Source organism: Barbus barbus, assembly GCF_936440315.1.
Source record: "Barbus barbus genome assembly, chromosome: 13".
NCBI classification, from domain to species: domain Eukaryota; kingdom Metazoa; phylum Chordata; class Actinopteri; order Cypriniformes; family Cyprinidae; genus Barbus; species Barbus barbus.
This window is the reverse complement of record NC_136741.1, coordinates 8768308-8792663: the sequence shown is the minus strand read 5'-3', so window position 1 is coordinate 8792663 and position 24356 is coordinate 8768308.

Sequence of the window (24356 nt, the reverse complement as noted above, 5' to 3'; positions counted from 1 at the left end):
GGAAGAGCGCGCGCGTGTGTGTGTGGAACAAGCATTGAGAGACTATGACGTAAACACTCCATAAATGATCATCATGCGTAATATGTTACGTTGCAATCAGGGTTTGAAATTAACACCCGCCAACTCGCCAAAATCAGCTGTGGCGGGTAACGCTGTCAAATCACCAGCCAATTCGGCGGGTTACTTTTCGTAAATTATGTTCACTCATTAATGTCTTGGGGAAGTCCATGCAAGCCAAGTCTGCGCAGGTTTAGCGCAAATACCGAACTCGTGAGACATCATGACATTATCGAGTATATTGCAAAAACCAAACAAAACACACCTACAGAGTGCACTATATGTGACTAACTTAGTGTGCGCGCGCATTTAGAGTGCGTTCTTTCACTGCATGATTCAGTCTATTAATATGCATTAAATATGATAATTCAAGATAAGGGGGCAGAAAATGTATATATTTATATCAATTCATATAGTTAATCAATATCACACGAAGAGTGCCGTTTTTTCTTTAAAAAATCAGCATGGTTACAAATGTGATATTGTTTATTGAACTGTTGAATAAAATCAATAAGATAATATCAAGAGACTTACGTTTTAGCCACCATATTTCCTGTTTTTGTGCTATTTCGACAACAAGAAATATTCCAAACACAGCCACTGCGCTGTTTTGCGTCTCTGAGCAACATGACTGTGTTTCTTTCCTGAATGAATCAATCAATCGTTTAAATGATTCGGTTCAATCGCAATGACTCACTTATTAACAACTTTTAATACATTTACAGTATCTTTTCATTTTTTAAATAATTTCAAATGTCAGTATTCAACATTTCATTTTTAAAATATCAAAACATTATTTATACATTTCTAACTGCAAGTTAAAGCATTCCATGTCCCTCTTAGATGTGTAAATACATCTAAAAGCCACTTCATATGCATCTTCTGTAAAGATGAATTTTATTGATACTGATTTCATTTGTTTAGTAACAGCCTAAATGTATTATTATAATTGACTGATTAAATGTAAGAATTTGACTCAAAAGATTATGCATACTTTTAGAAAAAAAAGGTTCTATAAAGGTAAAAATCAATTTAAACGTATTGGAAAATATTAATTTCTATCACTGCTGTGAACTGACCACACATAATATGATATTGAACTCTTTGCTTGGTAGCCACACTGAAAAAAAAAATACTCATTGAATGTTCTATTTTTTTTTTTTTTTTTTTTTTGTGGTTCAAGTGGTTGCAATCAATTTATTTTAGCTACATTTAAATAAACAAATTCAGTTGACTAACATGTTTATTTAAATAGCTAAAATAAATTGTTTGCAATCACTTACCTTAAAAAATGTATCCCCCAAACTCCTCCTGGTGCCGTATATGTTATTACAATGTGTGCTATTATATATTAGTTATTACAAACACATATGTGATCAAATATTGAAGTTCCTTCTTAAACTGTACAACTTTGGAGGCTCTTGATATTCTGTAGACAAGGAAAGATGGATTCCAACTTAAGTTTTGTTACCTTGTCCTGTCATTTTACCATGTACCAAATCCTTTAATACATGGATTTATGCTCACCATGACCCTGTCTGTTTAGTCATGCTCTGGTGATTTATTTCATACATAAAGTTAAACTGTTTAAACGAAGGCCTCTAAATTCATAATGCATTGATTATCCTTGTTATGTGTCTTCCCACTGTCTGGCATCCAGACATCAGCCATACATATGCAGTAACTACATCACCACAGAGCACAATATTATACGGGGCACACTGAGGGCCGAGTGACATGGTGTCAATACAACAAGGGTACCTCAATACAAAACAGGACCCTCTGTATCAGAGATGCTAATTCAATTATTTACTCAACCACAGATATTGTATTGTTGCAATAAAAAAGCTCTCACATTAGGATTCTGAATTTTCACATTCACAGATGCATACTGTGCATTACATACCAGGGTTTCATGATGTGAAACCATGCCGTTAAGATTCCTCACGGCCATGACTCAGGCATCTGAAAGGGGAATAATATGACAATGATCTCATATTATAACAAATCCGACATTTGAGATGATCCAGAGGTCAATTAATGAGTCTCTCTGTAGCGCTTATGATCATAGTGTGCAGAGTGAGTGACATAACATATATGAAAGAAATGCAAAACAGACCAAAAGGTCACAAATCTAAAAAGTCTAGCATGATTTGATAGCAAATGCTGGGAAATTGATGACAGGATCTTGTAGTAAGATACAGGGCTCTGAATTTAATTTGAAAAATAGTTTAAAAAGGTAACAAATTGTCATACATATGCTCCAGGTCAATCAACTGACAGATTAATGAGGATTTTCTTGATGTATGAGCTTCTAATTTCTTCTCACTCATCAATCATCAATTTCAAGTAGTTCAGCCTTATGTTAGTTACGTGAAGACTGAATGAACTCACTTTCATTTTAGCACATTTTTATTGCCAGTTGGTTGTGACTATAATGATAATAAGTGCATCTCTTGTTAACATTTGTATGCTGCAGTAAACATTTCATAAAATATAAAAAGGGATTCAAAACTTTCAAACAAACCAAATAATCTGTACTTTTTCTCAGTGAAACATACTTTATTTCCTTATGGAAGTTTCCTCCAAATAAAAAAGGTCATTCTGACCTTAAAGTAAGAAATAAAGTAACATTGTGAGATATAAAGTCACAATTGTGACATTTAGACTGACACAGTCACAGGTGTGAAATATAGTTATGAGAAATAAAGCCACAGTCATAAGAGACAATGAACGATATACATAATATTATTGCGATAATAATAATAATAATATTGCAATTGGAATATAAAGTTACAAGGCAAAAAGGCTATTATTTGACTTAAGCTACCTAAGCTTCGTTAAAACACATGATATTTAAGAAAAAAAAGAGAGCAGAAACACAGAGCAGACTATGAGCTAATTAATGGGATAAACAATATCAAAACAATAAAAAATATGATCTTGTTTAGACCTTTCCAAACAAGAAACATGCATGATGACGTAAAATAACTGTGTTATAGACCTGTTTTTTTCTTTCTTATTCTTAAATCAAATTTCAGGTACAGTTATTCCATCCCTGTAGAAAAAAAAGCATATGCATGTTTTCAAGCATGGTAGCTGGTTTGAGCTTGTTTAAGATGGCCCTTAGTTGGTCCTTAGCTGGTCATGAGCTGGTTTAAGCTGGTCATGTGCTGGGCCTAAGCAACTAGCTCCTGCTCAGGACCAGCTCATAACCAGCTTATAACCAGCTCATGACCAACTGAAATACAACTAACCAGCATATGCTGTTTTTTCAACAGGGATATTATAAGCAAGAATGAAGGTTGAGGTTTTAATGCTCAATGAGTAGCATAGTAAGCAGTGAAACAGAATCCAGTTACAAAAATCGTTTTCCTCAGATTGTTGCTTAACCGAAGTGTATGAGGGGGTGGCTCGTGGCAGATATAGCCTATTGTTTGTCTTGAAGGTACACAGGCAGCAGAACATGTCATGACTCAAGTGAGAGAGGATATTGGGCTATCGACTCTTTAAGTGAACCGGATATCGACATATTCATTTATTTCCAGCAGCATTAGGTTGAGGTCGATGAGAACTGAAATATGAAGAGGTAGCAAATGTATTCCTTTACAGAGATTATTCCATTGTCAGTTTCTAATGGGTGACCAACACACTAGATGGCACAGTAACATATCTGTTTTTTATGCAAAGGAAAACCTTTTAGCAAAATGAAAATAGAGAAAATTGCTGTGGTTGTGTTTGTTAATGAATATTATGATTGTCTTTTATTCTTGGTGAATTAAAAGTGAAATAGGCCATTGATTAAAATGTAACCTAATAAATTTATCTTAAAGGGGACAACATGTATTACAATCAAACTGCAAAAAATTAGACTTGAAATTATTCATCATTACAGACATTCAACACATCTATTTTAGATGACTATGTTTTTATATTAAATGAATGGCAGACCCATTTGTATCATGATTATAAGTAATCATCATTGGTTTGCATAGAATATCCCTGTTGAGCAAGTTAGCAATGTTGGTACACAGCTGTTACATCTCAGTGTGTAATTTGAAAGTTGTTTGATTGTCCAGCTGAACTCATCTTGTTAAATCGTGACATTTTGTCTGATCCCTGAAGTCTCCTGCCTTGCCAAAAGTGCAAAGGAATACAACAGTTCCTGTAGTTTACATCCAAATCTTCAGAAACTATGACCCATGTGCTCAAGGCTGATTAAAACTAATCTCTTTGGGAGATTCAAAAGATTTCTCAAAGCTCGGGGAGGGATTTCTATAAACTGGTATCAGTTTACCATGAGAGATACAAGATCATGTAAACAAACAAACATTCACACTACTAAGAAACACAATGAGTCATCATGTCTACAGGCAGCCACAGATGACCATGAACCCTAGCTGACCCAACTATATTGAAAAAGCTTTTGTAAAGAAGTGTTCCACCAGAAAGTCTGGACACCACTACATTACATTTTTAAGTGAATTTCATAATAAGATGTCACTTCATGCCATGGTCAGATGACCCATATTTTTAATCACTTGAAAGCAGAGAATTGCTTTTCCTTATAATAAAGGTTCCAAAGACTGAAATCCAAGTTTTTCTTTCCTCATAAAACACCTGAGATATTTGCCCTCAGGATACTTTTAGACTATTTATTTTTAGATATCCTTGAGACTAGCATAACGTCAGTCACAAAAAAAAAAAAAAAACCTTCCCCGCTGATCATCTCCTCCTATTTCAACTGAACAAATATAACCAAAATAGTGTTTTGCTTTTCCCTATTGCTTTAGGTAGACAAGGAACCTAAATAACTTCCAGTTTTATAGAAGATCAGAGTAATTACTCGATGTCTCTTTAAATGTTACATTGCTTTTGGCAAGAATGTATAGACGGCACATGTCAGTCAGGTACTGTATGTTGGGATTTTCAGATATTTGTGTGCCTCTCTGTAACACATTATGTTGTTTTCTGGTGCACACACCAACCCTACACCTAAACCTACCCCTCACAGAAAAATTTCTGCTTTTTTTTTTCATTCTCAACAACAACAACAACAACAAAAAACTCCTTCTGTATGATTTATAAGCTTGTTTCCCCACTGGAATAAGTATGTATTCAGGTTTAAGTCTCCACCAGAATAGAAAACCATGCACACACACACACACACACACACACATACACACACATACATACACATGTGCATGCATTAATATCTGAAATCTGATGTCAGAGTCTGTGCATCAGTGCACTCCACTGTGCAAAGATCTGAAGGCATAAATATTTCTGACAGATATGGGTATTAACATTTGTGTTGGACAATTGTGTTGTGAAATTTTTTACCTGGACATAATGGATTGCTTTTAGGGAACTATCAACATGCATGTATTATTTAATTCTCTCCATATTTGACAGTGTTTTACTGTTAGACTAGAACTGTTAGACATTGTGTACTAAGAATAAATGAGGTGCAAACACTATATATTTTTTTACAGTTTCATAGTCCTATCTAATTCTTATCACATGTCTGAAGTTTTTACAGCTTGCTCAGCTGATGTGGAGACACTTGGAGAGGTTTATTGTCATAACTCAAATAATTATAGTAATACAAAACTTAATGCTTTATACATTCAGAGCTTAGACCTATAGGTTATGTCTATATGAAATAAAACATTTGGAGCACCTGAGGCAGTAGACTTGGCAGGATGTTGGGAGTTGCCAGTGGGCAGAAAGGAAGATGGAAATGTAGCAGTAACAGCAAGAGGTTATTTAAGGAAATAATTTTGTTCCTTTTATCCTTGTTCTTCAGCCTATAAAAATAACTAAAGGGATAACTAGGTCACAGCTGGTGGTCCTACCAAAAACCACCTGGACAGCAAACACAGCTATCCTAATTTGTTGATGCTGCATATGTTTTGAAATTTCAGAGAGACTCTTCTTGCTTGTAATACACTATAAAAGGAAATCAAGCCAATCAATTCTATCATAATCTGATAATGTGGTTGGTTATTCTTTACATGCTTTATGAGGATCCCAAGACAAGCCTTTGCTGTCCTACTTTCAAGAATACAGGCCGCTTGGTGTGCTTCAGGTTAGAAGTATTTAGTGACATTTGTGAGTAACCTGACAAGGATAACAAATCATCAATCATGTTAGTGTTTAATTAGCCGTCACGAGGGTTCAACTCCTTAGGGCAACACAGCTGAGGACACCAGTATTCACTTACAAAATAATGAAGCTGTTTTTTTGCATAAATGATTTTGAAAAGAATTTGTCTGTTTCCTATTAAGTTGTTTGTCAGTTTAAGGAATGTTTGGTGTATTTTGTAGTTGTATACTGATTAGGTTTTAATTAAATTCCTTCTACTATATCAGCCTCATTAAAATCATTCAGGCGTGAATCAGCATAAATATTTATTTGGTATTGGCCATAAAGTAATCAAGAGACTATGGAGTTACCTTACTATTTTACTAATAATTAATATACAACAAAAATATGCTGTAGAGATAGAATCATACAAACATCGTTCTGAGATCACAAATCTAAAAAATGCACTTCTGTTCATATTGCACATGCTTTGTACTTTCTTTGTTTGTGCCCAGAATAAGTTTGTTAGGATTCCGCCTTGTGTTGCAGGCCAGAGATGTGCAAAAAGTTTTTTCTTAGTATATCTGGGTGTTGTTTTTTTGTGGGCACTTTTGGTTCTGTGGACTTTTAGAAAATACACTTTTGCAGAACACACTTTTCACACTCTCATTATTTCATTGAATTTCTTCACTAACAAAGTTCAGCTGTGAATATGCTGTGTATACATCAGGAGAATTGTCTTTTTTTTTTCTTTTTTCCCTTCCAAAAAAATTATGAAAATTCCATGTATTATGTTTAATTGTATGTTAATGACAGTGGTAAATTACATTTTGAAACATGCATTGGAAAACAATTACAAACATCTTGCCAAGTCTAACTTCACAACTTACACTTAATGTATCCTATATACACACCATTAAATTGTATTTTCACACTTTTTGAGAAATTTGACAAAATTGCTGCTTGACTGGAAATGATACACACTAAAATAATGTTTTAAAGTGAGTCTATTTACCCTGATTTGTGTGTGTGTGTGTGTGTGTGTGTGTTTTCATTAGCTCTGTTGTATGACAAATACACTGTTGCTGTTATGTGACTGATTCTGATTCACGTTAAAAGTAATTAATATAAATATGCTGGATCGTTTTTTTCCTTTTTTTAATTTCTTGAGACAATCACATTCATGCTATTTGGTAAGAGGATGGTAGCTTTTGTGTAGGACTTTTGTGTGTTGTGATCTAATAAAAGATTAATCAACACAGGTGCACTGTAAGTGGTACTTACTGTAGTGATTTAGCTTGAGAATTATTACGTAAAATAAGTGAAATAAATATCTCTCATTCAAACAGAAGAGCGGAGAGAGTAATGACAGAAACATAGAGACATCTGGAGTTAATTCTTATAAATAAAAGCAAAGCTATGAGACATTTATTATAAAGTTCATGGGATGATTGTTGTAAGTTTATTTAAATCAAAAGTTGTAAGATCGACCATGTTCTGTTATTATTATTATTATTATTATTAATTCTAAACAAAAACACTAGCCTAATGATTTACAGTTTGCTTGTTAAAAGTTCAAAATGATTCAAATATATGTTTGAATGCCTTGTTAGTTGTTTTATGTTCAATTTGGAACAACAAAAATCCATTTAAAGGGATAGTTTAAATAAATTTTGTCATCATTTACTCACCCTCACGTTGTTCCAAATCTGTACAAGTTTCTTTCTAATGTTGAACATAAAAGATATTTTGAAGAATGCTGGTTACCCCACTGACTTCCACAGTATTTCTCTCGCTATGATTGAAGTCAATGGGAACCAACAACTGTTTGGTTCTTCAAAATTCTTCCAAATATCTTCTTTGGAACGACATGAGGGTGAGTAAATGATGACAAAATTTTCATTTTTGGGTGAACTATTCCTTTAACAAAGGTATTTGGATTACCAGTACACGCTTACAAATAAAGGTGCTTAAAAGGTTCTCCGCAGTGATGACATACTGTAGAAGAACCATTTTTGGTTCCACAAAGAACCATTCAGTCAAAGGTTCTTTAAAAATAAAAACATCTCTTTCTTACCTTTTTATAATCTGAAGAACCTTCTTTCACCACAAAGAACCTTTTGGGAAACAGTAAGGTTCTACAGTTGTTAAAGGTTCTTTATGGAACCATTTAGACAAAAAAATGTTCTTCTATGGCATCGTGAAGCATCTTTATTTTTAAGAGTGTACCCTTGATAGTATTTGGCAATACTAACCGTGATATACACCATTAAACAAATATCATTTTACTTTACGTTTATGATTATTCTGCATGAATTCGGGGAATACATAAATATGTTTGGTTGGGGACAAGTGTCTGCGAGCAAAACAGCCCAAAAGGACAGAATCAACTGATTTATCCAAACCCTGTGTGGCATGATACTTGGATGATCATGTTTGTGGTCAATCATCTCATGGTGTGTGTTGCTCTATCCCAGGGGTAGGCAAAGTCAGTCCTGGAGTGCCGCTGTCCTGCAGAGTTTAGCTCCAACCCTAATCAAACTCACCTGAACAAGCTAATCACGGTCTTCAGGATTAATAGGGCTACAGGCAGGTGAGTTTTTTTTTTTTCAGTGTTGGAGCTAAACTCTGCAGGACATCGGCACTCCAGGACCGACGTTGCATACCCCTGCTCTATCCAGTCTGTTGTGTAAAGTTGTATCTGCTGTCTCTATGTAGACCTGGTTCTGGTTTTCCATGTCAGGCTCTAATAGGTAGAACGAATCTTGCATCAAGGCAAAGCACTGTGTGATAATCAGACAAACAAACTCTCTCTTTCTGTCTCTAATTACAAACAATATAATTTTATTACTCATAAACTTGTCATTCACACATTATGTTTCATGGCCAGGGGACCTTTCCCATCAATTCACCACTATCATTAGTGCAGTATGATCATTTGACTGATGTTTTCTGGCATTACCGTCCATCACATCATCTAGATGTGACCGTAAGCGGAGCAGTTAGAGTCTGGCTGGCACTCAGTGGCTGATCTATCCTGACATCTCCCCAGAACCCCGCTGAGTTCCAGACCCTCTGCATAGCAGGTCTCTGGCCTGTCATTTCTTTGAATTTCTTATGAAATTCTTTCTGCTGACAATAGCACAACATATCAAAACCAAATCAGAATATTCATATCATGTTTACTAGTTTCAGTTGTGGAACAATGGACATTTAAATATTAGGTACATTGATTGATGATGCCAGGTGTAGCACAACTCAGTTCAGGTATCTGGAAGGAAGAGGACAAGGGTGGCTGTCGGAGACTCGTGTGGTTTTATTAAAAAATAAACTCAAAATAAAGTTGGCCCAACGGCCCAGATGAGCAAAAGCGCAGCTTTTGTCGGTACGTCTTTCTCCAGCGTTTCTCACAGCTCCTGGCAGTCACACACACACACAAGTCTCCGTCTCTCTCCCCGTGCATCTCTCTCCGGCGACTTAAGCAGTCTCTCCGCGCCAATCACTGCAATCAAACACAGGTGTTCATCATTTTGCACTTGACCCACTTTCTCCCCGCTCGTCTCCCAATGTGCTCTCCCGCTGCAGACTCCGCTGAATCACGCCCCCCTCGCCACATACCCCCACCGCCCGACTCAGGCCGGGGAGCCCTCCGGCCTGCAGCCCCCCCCCCCCATTCCTGGAGAGGAAGTCAGCCACCGCCATCTGCGTCCCCGGCCTGTGGATCACTTTGAATTTAAAGGGTTGTAGGGCCAGATACCAACGGGTGATCCGCGCGTTGGTATCCTTCATGCGGTGGAGCCACTGCAGGGGCGCGTGGTCCGAACAGAGAGTGAATTCCCGTCCCAGGAGATAATAGCGGAGGGTGAGCACGGCCCACCTGATGGCCAAACATTCCTTCTCAATGGTGCTGTACATCGTCTCCCTCTTCGAGAGCTTCCGACTGATGTACAGCACCGGCCGCTCCTCACCCCCTATCTCCTGGGACAGCACTGCTCCAAGCCCCCTGTCCGACGCGTCTGTCTGCAGCAAGAAGGGGAGAGAAAAATTAGGAGAGTGTAAGAGAGGGCCGCCACACAGGGCAGCCTTCACCTGGGTAAAAGCCTGCTGACACAGCTCCGTCCACTGGACTGGATCTGGGAATTCCTTTTTAGTGAGGTCAGTCAGCGGGCTGGTGAGCTCCGAATAATTAGGAATAAACCTTCTATAATATCCCGCCAGCCCCAGGAACTGCCTCACCTCCTTTTTGGTCTTGGGTCGCGGACAGGTCGCAATTGCTGCCGTCTTATTAATTTGGGGACGCACCTGTCCATGACCCAAGTGGAATCCCAGATACCTGACCTCCACCCGCCCAACCGCACACTTCTTCGGGTTGGCCGTGAGCCCGGCCCGTCTCAGCGACCGTAGGACCGCCCGCAGATGCGCCATATGACGCTGCCAGTCCTGACTGTAGATGATGATGTCATCCAGGTAGGCCGCGGCATAGGCAGCATGCGGACGGAGGATTCGGTCCATGAGCCGCTGAAAAGTGGCCGGAGCCCCGAACAAACCGAACGGAAGCGTAACGAATTGGTGTAATCCGAACGGCGTGGTGAAGGCTGTTTTTTCTTTGGATAAGGGCGATAAGGGGATCTGCCAATACCCTTTGGTTAAGTCCAGAGTCGAATAAAAACGAGCTGTACCCAGCCGGTCAAGCAATTCGTCAACCCGCGGCATTGGATAGGCGTCGAACTTCGACACCGCATTCACCTTTCGATAATCCACACAGAATCGCACCGAGCCGTCGGTTTTGGGTACCAAGACTATCGGGCTCGCCCAATCACTGTGGGATTCCTCTATTACTCCCATCTCTAGCATGGCGTCTAATTCTGCCTGGACTACCTGTTTTTTGTGTTCAGGTAGCCTGTATGAGCGACTGCGCACTGTCACGCCCGGTTCCGTCTCAATATGGTGCTGAATGAGGTCGGTTCGACCGGGCAGGGGCGAGAACACGTCAGCAAACTCCGCCTGTAATCTGGCTACATCTGTGAGCTGGGAGGGCGAGAGGTGATCCCCACCCGGAGCCAGGGGGAGAGAATGTGTTTTTGTGTTCGCCTCTGGCCCGAGATCATCCTCTCCACTCACTGCCGTCGCCAGCATCACAGGCTCTACCTCTGTCCACTTTTTTAGGAGGTTGAGGTGATATATTTGACGTGCCCCGTTCCTGTCCGATCGAATCACCTCATAATTGAGATCTCCCATTCGCCGTGTGACCTCAAACGGCCCTTGCCACTTGGCGAGCAATTTAGAGCTAGCAGTTGGGAGCAATACAAGCACTTTCTCTCCCGGTGCAAATTTGCGTAACTTGGCACCCCGATTGTACAGCTGGCTTTGCTTGTCCTGGGCCTGTACCAAATTCTCCATCGCGAGCTGCCCCAGAGTGTGGAGTTTTGTTCTCAGGTCCAGCACAAGCTGAATTTCATTCTTGCTTTCCGAAGGCCCCTCCTCCCAAGTTTCCCTCAGGACATCCAAAACCCCCCGGGGCTGGCGTCCGTACAGGAGCTCGAAGGGGGAAAACCCCGTGGAGGCTTACGGGACCTCGCGCACCGCGAACAAAAGGGGTTCCAGCCATTTATCCCAATTTTTTGCGTCCTCGTGAACGAACTTACGAATCATGGTTTTCAAAGTGCGATTAAATCGTTCCACCAGTCCGTCCGTTTGTGGGTGAAAGACGCTGGTGCGAACCGATTTAATGCCCAACAACCCGTACAGCTCGCGTATCGTACGTGACATAAACGCCGTGCCTTGGTGAGTGAGAATCTCTTTCGGGATTCCCACTCGGGAGATTATACGAAACAGTGCCTCCGCCACACTTTTCGCGGAAATGCTGCGGAGCGCCACTGCTTCGGGGTATCGCGTTGCATAGTCCACCAGGACCAATGCAAAGCGATGCCCCCGTGCTGACCGTTCCAATGGCCCGATGAGGTCCATACCAATTCTCTCGAAGGGGACCTGCACAAGAGGAAGGGGGCGCAATGGCGCTTTTGGGGAGGCCGGGGGATTCACTAACTGACATTCACGACAAGCCGCGCACAACCTGCGCACGTTCTCGTGAATGCCCGGCCAAAAGAATCGGGTCATTAGACGGTTTAGTGTCGCCCCCTGCCCTAAATGCCCTGCCATGGGATTACAATGAGCCGCCTGGAAAAGCATTTCTCGGCGGCTTTTAGGCACTAACAGTTGGGTTGTATCCTGCTTTGTTTGAGTGTCTTGGGCCACTCGATACAACCGATCCTTTAAAATAGCAAAATAGGAATAGGAAAGGGGCCGGGCTGAATGGAGAGGCTGCCCGTCGATGGACCAGACCTGCTCAAATGCACGTTTTAGTGTCTCATCCCGAGACTGTTCCAGGGGAAAGTCATCACGCTCCGAAAGGATCAGCCTCTCGATTGCGCTCGGTTCCCCTGGCCCCGCCTCGGTCGGTCTAGGCTCCGCCTCCCCAGCCTGCACGGCCACCTCCCCCCCTCGCTTCCCTTCCCAAGCGACATCCGTACATAAATACCCCAATAATTGACTAAACGCTGGCCAATTGGTTCCCAAAATCAGCGGATGTCTGAGGTGCTGATTAACAGCCCCCTCCACATTATGCTTTTGCCCCCGAAATTGGATGGCTAAGCGCATTACTGGGTACTTTACCACATCCCCGTGTATGCACCGCACCTGCACCATGCAGCTCTTATCCAATGCCGCTGGCTGAATTAGGCTTTGATGGATCGAGGTTTGGTTACACCCCGAGTCCACCAGAGCCCAATATGTACCCCCCTTAATACTCACAGGTATTTGGTACTGGCCAGCTTGATCGGGGGCGGCCTGTGGGCAGTCCGGAACCCGGATCAGTGCCCCGACCTCCATCACCGGGCACCGATTGATAAAGTGTCCTGGGTCCCCACAACGCCAACAGGCCGGCCCAGACTTCCCCGCCGCCCCAGTGGCGGGAAGTGGGTCAAGTGATTGGCGCGGAGAGAAGGAGGGAGCAGAATCGGGAACACCACTCGGTCCCGTAGGCCCCGCCCCCCTGGGCGAGACCCTCAGACCTCCGTACTCCGGTGCTGGCCCACCCCTCCAGCGGGGTGGGGCTCGAGGAGGGGGATTCTGATTCAGCCGCGACCTAGGGAAAGGGATAGGTTTGGGAGAGGAAGGAGAGGGGAGAGAGAGAGAGACAGCTGGTAGAGCCTCGCCACCCTTGGGGCACGCCACCATCTGGTCCTCTGCTAGTTGAATGGCCAGGTCCAACGATGCCGGCCGGTGGCACTGGACCCACTGCGCGGTCTTCCTCGGCAGCCGCGCGATGAACTGCTCCAGCACCACCTGATCCACTATCTGGTCGACATCGTTTCCCCCGGCCAACAGCCATCTGCGGCAGGCGTCCCGGAGCTGTTGAGCCATCACAAAGGGCCGGGTGCTGTCCCCCAGCTCCAGCGATCGGAAGCGCTGACGATGTTGTTCGGGGTTCAAGCCGACCCGTTGCAGGATGGCTCTCTTAAGGTCGTCGTAGACCAGGAGGTTCTGAACCGGCAACTGCTGCGCCGCCAACTGGGCCTCCCCCGACAGCAGGGGAATGAGGCGCACAGGCCAGTTCACCTGGGGCCACCCACATGCCTCCGCGGTTCTCTCGAACAGATCGATGAACGCCTCCGGATCATCCTGTGGGCCCATTTTGTTCAGCGGCATGTGGGTGGGCGGGGCCGGAGCCGGTGTCGCTCCTCCGGCCCGAACCTCCCGGTCCATCCAGCTCCGGAACAGCTCGCGGTCCTCCTGCTGCGCCTGGACGAGGGTCTGGAAGCGCCGTTCCTGGTCCTCCCTCATGTCCAGCAGCGCTTGGTGGTGCTCCTGGTGGAGGCCCGCGAGCGAATGGATGACATCCGCAAACGGCGAACTCGACGGGGACGACATGATGGCAGCAGCCTTCCTTCTTCCTTCCCGGGTTTTCGGCACCAGTGTAACACAACTCAGTTCAGGTATCTGGAAGGAAGAGAACAAGGGTGGCTGTCGGAGACTCGTGTGGTTTTATTCAAAAATAAACTCAAAATAAAGTTGGCCCAACGGCCCAGATGAGCAAAAGCGCAGCTTTTGTCGGCACGTCTTTCTCCAGCGTTTCTCACAGCTCCTGGCAGTCACACACACACACAAGTCTCCGTCTCTCTCTCCCCGTGCATCTCTCTCCGGCGACTTAAGCAGTCTCTCCGCGCCAATCACTGCAATCAAACACAGGTGTTCATCATTTTGCACTTGACCCACTTTGTCCCCGCTCGTCTCCCAATGTGCTCTCCCGCTGCAGACTCCGCTGAATCACGCCCCCCTCGCCACACCAGGTTTCCCACAAAATTTGAAACGTGTCTGGCTATCATAATTTTCTGTACACACATGGTACCTTGATGCATTGAATTGTCCAATTTTGCCCATTACTATCCAAGGACTGCTTCCTGGGTCACCAAATGTCTGTAAGTGCACAGTAAGTCCACTTCCTTTCACTCAAAGAAAATCTCAGAGACTGACCAGGAGAAATAAAAAAATCAATACAACAGGGCAGCTTAACTTACTCTTCGGCAAATAGTGTGGGAAATCTTACACAAAACTAATACATAATTTAAGCACTACATCATAATTTAATCCCATTTATGCTACAGTCTAGACATGCTGTTGTGAGCATGTAAGACATGCAGTTGCTGCTGCACAAGTAAATATAAATACTTCATACATACATACTGTAACACCTCACAGCAGATCTAGATAGATCTAGACACCTCACAGCAGATCTGGAATGGAGGAGGTAGAGAATTCAAAGGCTCTCAGAGAGCACACTGAGAGGACAGGTTTATAACAAAACATGGTAAAGTCCAAGAATGTTAGCACCGATTATCTATATGACCTACTTGTCTTGGCAGAATAGATCTGTGCGACATGCTGCTACTACAAAGCAAGTACCTGTATCTCTTGCGGCAGCCAAGACAAAGACAGACATACAGTTAGATATGCAGTTGGGGGTAATATTCATGCGAGCCTAAAATTTTGTGGTCTGACACATAATGTGTTTCTTGGGTGGCGAAGACCAGAGGTTATTTAACTAGTGACTTAAATATTATTTTTAACATGTTACTACATTAACACATAAATTTAATGGCAAGGATGATGATGAAGATATAATTACATGTAACATGTAAATCCCAAACTATTAACTGACAGATTTACTGACAGCTTGTACCCTAACAACTTGCACTACCAAAGATATATAAGGAAAATGAATCATAAGGTTACTTAATGTCCCAAAAAAGTATGTCTTAACCCATTTTGTGGCTGTGTTGTTAGTAGATTACCCGCACCTGATTATATTCAACCCTATGCTAATTTGCACTGCTCTTGGTTGTGTTGGTCATTATGTATTTGATCTGGCTTCATCTGTGTTCCTTCATTTTCATGTTGTCAGTAGATCGCCTGCAGAACTTTCCACTCCCATCTGTGCTTTTATGGGATTGCACTCTCACTCTAATTTGTGTAGTAAATCTGGCCACAGATGTCTGAGATTCAAGAATGATCCCTTAAAACACTTTTTATTAAACCCTTTACTTCACAGACATGTTGTTTATTCTGAAAAATCCCATACAATTAATTCACATCTTTGAGAGAAAGTGTGCATCAGCAAGCTTGCTTTTTAACAAAACACAAAGTGTCTCTACAGGCACCAAAGAAAACAAAAGAGCATGAGAGTCGAGTTTATTTTTAGCCTTTATTTATCTTTTTATGTAATCTTATTTAGTGCTAATGTGTAACAGGTGCTTTAGGAAACCCACCACTTATGTCTGACACATTTTTCTCCTCTAAAAAAACTAAATGCTTTTCTGAGCCTATATTTTTCAGGTAATTTAAGGATTTTATTCTTTTATATACCTTAATGAATCACTTCATATGAATTTTAAAATAGGCAGCTACTCAGCAATAACTCAGTGTGTGGTTTTTTGGGTACTAACGGCACATATGAAATTTTTCATAGCAGTTTCACTCCTTTTCATGCTTGCCTTCATGCTCTGCTACAGGAAAAGTGTGAGGGCATAAATATGTTGGCTAATTCAATTGCTCGGGGGGTGCAGCTGGGTGCCGCCCCAGAATGCTAAGCTCAGTTGGACTGAAGACACACACGGTCCCTCCTGGTGCTTCAAACCAGCAGATAAGCCAAAAGTTCTCTAAGCTCCCGTGCACTCTGCCCTCTGCAACTTCTGGGAACATGATTTCCCAAAATAAATATTCAGAACACTCTGCTCATGCTTTGTGATGTGCAAGTGGGGAAATGATTTGTTGGTACGCAGATATTGCGTGATGCACTTGAAGAGATACTCTTTGAGTGTTTTTCCAGCAGTCCTTTCCAGTAGATTTTCAGAAAGAGGAAGCCATAACTTTCCTTGAAAGTACATCGTTTACACACTATGTAAACCATGTTTAAAAACAATTACACATTAAAATTGTTATTAGTAGTTTGTTATATTAGAGGTTAGGGGAAATTTCTCCACAAGAAAGTTCTGTCTTCCCTTATAATATGAAAAGAAGTCAATACAACTGAACATCAATAAATACTGAAATACAGTGCCACATAGATTAAGCCATTCTTACAAAACACTAAAGGTAACAGTAGCCCCTACTGGCACATAATGGAGGACAGAGGTGTGAGGTGATGGCATGGGGGATGGAAATTGTGTGGCTGCTTGCTGAGTCTGTTAAGAGATGTTATACAACATAGTGATCCATACAGCTGATCCCCGGCTTCCACAGCCACCAGTGTTGCTCCTGCCCCCATGCTAACACTGTCGGAGCCATCCAACTGCAGGGAGTAGGATGAGCTTTAAATTGAGCTTGGCGTCATCTTGAACCTCTTATTTTTCTGTGAAACACTGCCAAGCTGCATCCAGCTTGGAGAAGATATTTATGGTTTCTCACTCCCGTTTTGGCAGGGTGACTTTGACAAGTCTCATTTTGATCATCTGATAGGAATCTACATTGACAATTATAATGGGGTCACTTTTCTAAATTCACACATTCCATGACAGAGTTGTGGCTGATGATGAATTTTTAGTTCAACTGTAATGGACATGTGCATCATATGGTGTTATTTGGCCTGAAGTGAAAGCAGCTCTCCCATATGTGCAACATCTCCTGAGGGCTGAGGCAAATATTGGTTTCATAATAAATATTAGTGTGAATTTTAATAATTTACAGGCTTTTGTGAATACAGTGAGTCCATCCAATACTTGCAAAAAATGCATCAAAAAGCTGAACTGCGAAAGCTCATTTTTGTGAGAGTAAGTGTTGCTTAATATTAAAGGGATAGTTCACCCAAAAATTATGGGTGACTTTCTATATGACTTCCTTCTTTTAGACGAATCAAATCAGAGTTATATTTAAAAAATGTCCTGGCTCTTCCAAGCTTCATAATGGCAGTGAATGGGTATTATTTTTCAATAGTCCAAAACAAGTAAAATAAAGCGCATCCATTCATCCTAAAAAGTGTCCCACATGGCTCTGGGGTGTGAATAAAGCCTCCTGAAGTGAACTGATGTATTTCTGTGAGACAAATATTCATATTTAAAACTATATAAACAGCAATATTTAGCTTCCGCTAACTGTCGTACACCGTTCCAGGCGGATGACGTACTGTACTGCATGCACCGCACCATGTTGCTTTAACATGTTGTAATGCTATTACTTACTATACTTACTGTAGGTTGTAGCACACAACATAAATCTTGATAGAAATCAGAGAAATTGCTGGTTGACAAATGTGCCATTTATGAAATAGTCTTTTGGAATTACAGTGCCCATTTTTGGGCGGGACTGCAGTACAGGAAGTTCAGTTTAAATTTTTTTATTTTTCTGTTAATTTTCACTATACCCATTCATTTTCAAGGATATAAACACGCTGCACCTTTTTCAGAAAAAAATATTTTATGTGAAAAATGCATTTTACTTGTGCCAGATCAAGTTCATCAACAGTTATTCAACAGACATTTTAATTCATTAACTTTTTTGTTAAAGACTATTTTTTTTTTTGATTAGTTTATTCAGTTGCTTGTACTAGTGGCAAGGTCAGAAATCTTTGAGTGCGTGGACTAATGTATTTGGTGAAACTGGGCAGTTGTCTCCTTTCAAATTTCTTCGAAACTATACCTTGTCAAGCTACAAGATCATAATTTAAAGTAGTTAAATAACAGTCAAGCGGCTATTTTTTAAATAAGTTAGCTACACTGCTGTCAGTATATGAGCCAGCCCGAGACAGAGATTAGTAAACCGAGACATGTATTTATTGAACAGAGTGCAAATGGAAGGAAACAGGTGAATAGCTCAAAGGAGAGGTGTGTGGGGCTATGAACTCGACTGACAATGTTTCCTTTACCAGGGATATTCAGTGATCCAGGAAGATGATGGAGAGGAGCACACACTACTACAGTTTTTTTCAACAGCTTACACACAAAATGTTTTTACTTGTCACACAATTTCTGAAACATGACTCTCAAATACCTGAACCATCCACCAAAACTGCAAAACCATACACTAATTCTCAGCCTTCGACTCAAATTTTGTTTTCAATTTCATAAAACACTTTTTGCAAAACACAACACACAATTCTCTATGTAACACACAAAAATCTAACCAGAAGTATCTTGATTTCCTTTTTCAAACAAAACCAATCAAAGTGGCCCACTAACTCCTCACATGTGCAAACACTCATTGCTTTACTTAACACCAACCAATCATGGCTTCAGAATAGGCCTACAAATACACATCTACACAACTACACATGGTTGAAGTATTTATTTTCTTTCATAATGTGTAATACTGTATTCAAAACCACAAATGCTTACAGAAAAAAAAAGAAGTTTGGTTTCAATCTTGCTTTCATGTTTACTGTGATTTTTTTCTCTCTGCGAATTACTTTCAGTGTTGTACAGAAATGTAGGAGCTCATGAAAGAATAGCTTTCGGTTTTGAAAAACTGTGTCTGCAAGATATATCCAAAAATATAATATTATGGCAAAGGTGTTTGCAATGAAAGACAAATATTTGCTTTTGAGATGTGTTTGAGATATTTTGAATGCAGTGCTTCATTTTGCAAGAGATGTGAGGCATTTTGCATTTTGTGTGTTTGTGATTTGTGTTTTAGGATAAAATTATTTAACGCTATATCATCACAAAAACTATCTGTGCTATTACACATATTCCTTTTAAGATTATGACAACAAAAAGCTCTTGATATTAATGATGTTTCTTGATTTGCTGTACCAGAATAATGTATATGAATCCCAAAATGATGGACTAGACCAAATAACATGCTGTCTCTCACAGAGCAGGTATGAATAGCTATAGATTTATACTCAGGGTAAATGGGTTGCATGGTCTCTTGTAGAAATTGTTACAGCCTTTGAAGAATTCATGGGTTGTTCCACTCAAAGCCAGCAGAAGCTCTGAGGTACTTTAGGGAGACATTTGTTGTTTTATATATGTAAGTTTGTATACCATCAGATCAAAGAATCAGCATTAGGATAATTGTAACATCAAGACAAAGTAGATGATGGAATTTCAATATTTTCCAGTCGCACAACAGATATTTGCACATTTAGAAAAAAAATTTTTTCAGGGTCATAGTAAAGCAGACAGTTAGTTTTAACTTTCAAAAGAAGCTATATTTCAAAGCAAACTTGTCACAGTCTGTTGTTATATATTTTAATTGTCCAAAAATTAAAGAACCTGCACATTACTAACATCTCAAACATGCTGCAATAAAAAAAAAAAAAAAAAAAAAAAAAACATTGGGTATTCTTATTTAAAGGCATGATGTGCCAAAAAAAAAAAGAAGAAGAAAATTATAGTGTGTCATTTTATACTCACTGATGTAGCCTTCAATCAGCAAGTGTATATAGTTTTAATAAATAATTTTCTGTTTTCCTAATATGAAAGATTGTCCTGACTACTAAGACATGACGCAAATGCATGTTCCGAATCAGTTAGTTAGGAGTCACTTTGATCAAAAAAAAAATAAAAAATCATTCAAAACAATGTGATGGTTTTGTCCATTTTTTTTACGGTTCCGCAATTTCTTGACCTGCACTTTTGGGTAAAATAATGTAGAAAAAACTAAATGCTGTATTTCAAACTGTGAAGATTACAAAACAGTGTAATAGCAAATAAAGTTTCTGTCTCAGTTGAGATTTCAAAAGTTAAATTGAGTTACAAGCACACCATAGCATCCAGTTTATTTCATCTCTAACCTATCTAGTTATATTAATTTCTTTAATGTCAACAGATGACATCAACCATAAGCAAATACCACCATTTCACTGTAGAAACAGCAACTAGAAGCTGCCAGAATCCTTCATTCTGAGGGTTCAGCACTCCCTTCAGTGTCCATCATATTCTGGATAATTGTAATAAATAAACAGCCACCCTGTTGTGCACCTGAATTGTACATCTTAGCAGTGGTTCACTTAAATATTTGCAAATCTATGGCACCAACCATTAATCAAACCTGACAACCACTCAAACAATTCAAAGGCATATTAATAATGTATGCGCCCTGTAGGCACATGATTACATGTAATTATATGATACAATATAGTAATATTTGCATTCTATACACTAGATAACAATCCATTGCAATAAATCTAAGATTTCCTGCATCTGCTATTTGTGATTTTGCAATTATGCCTAATCGTTCCATTATAATAACCATTATTACTGGCTCATGAATTTTAATGTATGAATGGTAATAAATGGTCACACTGTGAACAACTATCCTACACAGCTTGCATCTGAGTAATGTGTGCTTAAATATATTTTAGACATATAGCTTTCTTCATCACGAAAGCTCTCAACATTATGACAATTTCAATCATTTTAAATCTTAAGCTTAAGCTTTCTTCTAATGAGATAGCTCTGAAGCTAGGGGAAATTGTATTGCATTTCTTGCCTGGTGGGGAAAATGAGAAACTCTGTTTTTGTTAGATAGAGTTAGACATGATGGTTAGATGTCTGGACTCTATCTTTTTTTATCCTCTGAGGTTCTTTTGATCCCTTTACTCATTGCTCTGGCCAAAGAGTGAGAAAATAAACCCCATCACAATCGATTTTTTGTTCATCAAAATAATAAGACCTTGTCAAAATAGCATTCTTAGTGCCAATAAGAAAGCTACTTTACACAAACATTTCACGTGCTGCATGGGTACATAAACAGTAATGATTACATACTGAGATAAGAAAAAGGAGGGAAACAAAAGGCAAAGAAATGGGGAGAAAACGAAATGTGCACCAATCAATGGCAGTTATTTCAGATGTTCATATGGTGCATATAATATCTCTAACAATGTGTGCAGCAATTCACATACTCAACAGACCCATCCATTGTAAATGTACAATGCAACCCAAAAATGCACATCATTTTGTGTCTACAATTTCTGTAATGTAATTCTGTAACGCACAAATATGTCACACAAATGTGGGCCAACAGCTTGTTTATTTGTATTATAATTTACTTTGTATTTGTAAAGAAAGGCTTTTTTCTTAGCGGATAAAGATGTTATCTGCTGATCACAAAAGTCTCCTGAATGTGAAACTAAAGCAGCTTTTGTAAGGTGCTCTGAATAAGAATGTCTGCTGAATGGCTTATATATATATATTTCAGTCATGAAACTCTAGATGGTGCAGACTGACGGGTTGTTAACGTAACTTATGATATTCAGAGAGTTAAATGACTTGGCACAAGCTGATTGGTTCATGCTGCATATGCAGCCAATGAGCTTGCATTTATATGGCTGGCTAGCATTCATTTGAGATTCCTGTAGCGTGCTTTCAGAGTTTCTCTGAAACCCTCCACCTTCCCCGTCTCCACCTGTATACTGCCGTGCAAAGGCAAAATACCGTAACTTCGATTTTTGTCGAAAATGAGTTATTTATATTTTTGTGAGATTCAAGACATCCTTTATCATGTACATAAGTATCTTGAGTCAATTTCGTTGTTTCTACGAGAAAATAATGCGTGGTCTCAACCGTAACTTCAAAAAGCCCCGGAGAAACCAAGGCAGAACACTGTATAACACAAGTTACCGCTCTTTCACTTTGTTTGGAATGCTCAAATTGAGTTACGGCGTTCTGACTTTAAGTGCGCGTCAAAATGAAGTTACGGTGCTGGCTTGGAGTTATACGGTGTTCTGCCGTTTTTTACTGTCCATTAAAGTCTGCCGCATTTTAATTACGGTGTAGACAAACGAATTAGATCGCGATGTACCAAACAGCTCCATATAACAAAGCACTGTAAAGACTAGACACCTTGGCAGCAATACATAATCGTGAATAACCTTGCTTTAAAGACTTTTTTTTCCTTTTTGTAATGCAGATCATTCACCAGGCTGTCACTTCTTTGGATGCGTGTGTAGGCTACTTGAATGCGTAGCATGTAGCATGATCAATCATAAAATCAGTAGCCTAACAGTTCGCAATTAAATCCATATCCTACCTTTTCTTGTAACCTGATAAAATCAATCCATGGCGCTGAACGTCGTCGCAGATGTTTAATCCACACGTATTTCTGAGCATGCCTGCTTGCTGGCGTTCACATAAATCCCCAAGTCGTTCTTTTAGGTTAGGCTGTTTCATTCAAGTCAATATAAGCATTTATGCTATGTCTAGCATTCTTTTACGTTACTAAGCATAGCAAATAAATTGGTTGCAAAACGGTATCCACTCACATGTTTAACTTTGTTACGGTCCAAAAAAAAAAGTCGCAGTCACATTACTATATGCAATAGCCTATATGAGATAGCACATGATCACTACATTTTATACAGGTGTTACTATAACGATTTATTTTGGTGATCTGCTACAAAATATTGATAGTGTCTTTTGCCTTGGTGTGACTTCTCACTTTTTGCAGACAACGCAAAGGCAGAGTACATTAACTTCAAAATAGGGGTAAAAATCAAGTTTGAGCAAGATACTAGTTAAACATAAGATAAGAAACATACAACAATGCAAGTATAAGAAAACAAACAAACAAAAAAAACAATAGAGCATCTGACTATAGACAAAAATAGACCATCTGACTATACACATACTATAAATACTATACCTAGTTGCCTAGACATACACAAACTGAGACTGTACAATAACTTTACATATATACTGTACATGAAATTGTGCAAAAAAAAAAAAAATTGTATATATATTTCGTACATTAAATTGTTGTGCAGATTAAAGAGAGATTTTGTGGGAAGCAGTGCATAGTGCAAAAAGATTTGTAGTGCAATGCTCAAGTAAACATTATTTTGTAGTGCAATGCTCAAGTAAACATTTTCTTTTTGAGTCTTTGTAGCAGGGAGTGTTCATAGAAAGTGTCTAGTGTGCATATAGTGGGATGAGTGCGTTACTACAGGTGGTTTGTATAGCCCTGTATAATCCACTCACCTGTGTGTAGCACACTCAGAATTGCACTTAGGAAAAGTTGTCAACTGTATTAATGAGTTGGGTGCGTGGGGGGTCAGAGGGGGACAGGGAGATTGGAGTTAAGGACAGGGAGATTGGAGTTGGATTGGATTATTCCCTTTGAGCTAAATTGAAATTTTTCCCTTACAAGCCTAAACCCATTACCTGTGACAATATTTATCTAGCCTATATGTTTGTTTGTTTGTTTGTTTTAAAAAGCAGCTCTTTCAATTTTTTTCTCATTATCATAATGGCTTTCTGACATTTCCAACATTGTCGAAATGAAATATCAGATAACTGCTTACTCCATCGACATACTCTTATGGTAAAACCTTATTGAACACCTTTAGAATAAATTGGAATGCCAGCCAACATCATTGCCAGACATTATGGATGCTCTTGTGTCTGAATGGGAGCAAATCCCCAAAAGCTATGCTCCAACATCTAGTAGAAATACATCCCAGAAGAGTTCAAACACCAGTATCAGTATTAATTACCCTTTTAATGATTGTTGATTTGCAAATAAATCCTTCAACAAGTTCATACATTATGGGTGCAGTCTTTTCTAAACTACACAGAAAATAATAATAATAAAAATAATATAATAATTATTAATTATTATTCATGTCAGATTCATTCAATTCATCCTACATTGTAAATATGTTTTGATAGAAAACAATAAAAGAAAGAAAAATACTTTTCTGAATTTATGGAGATTTT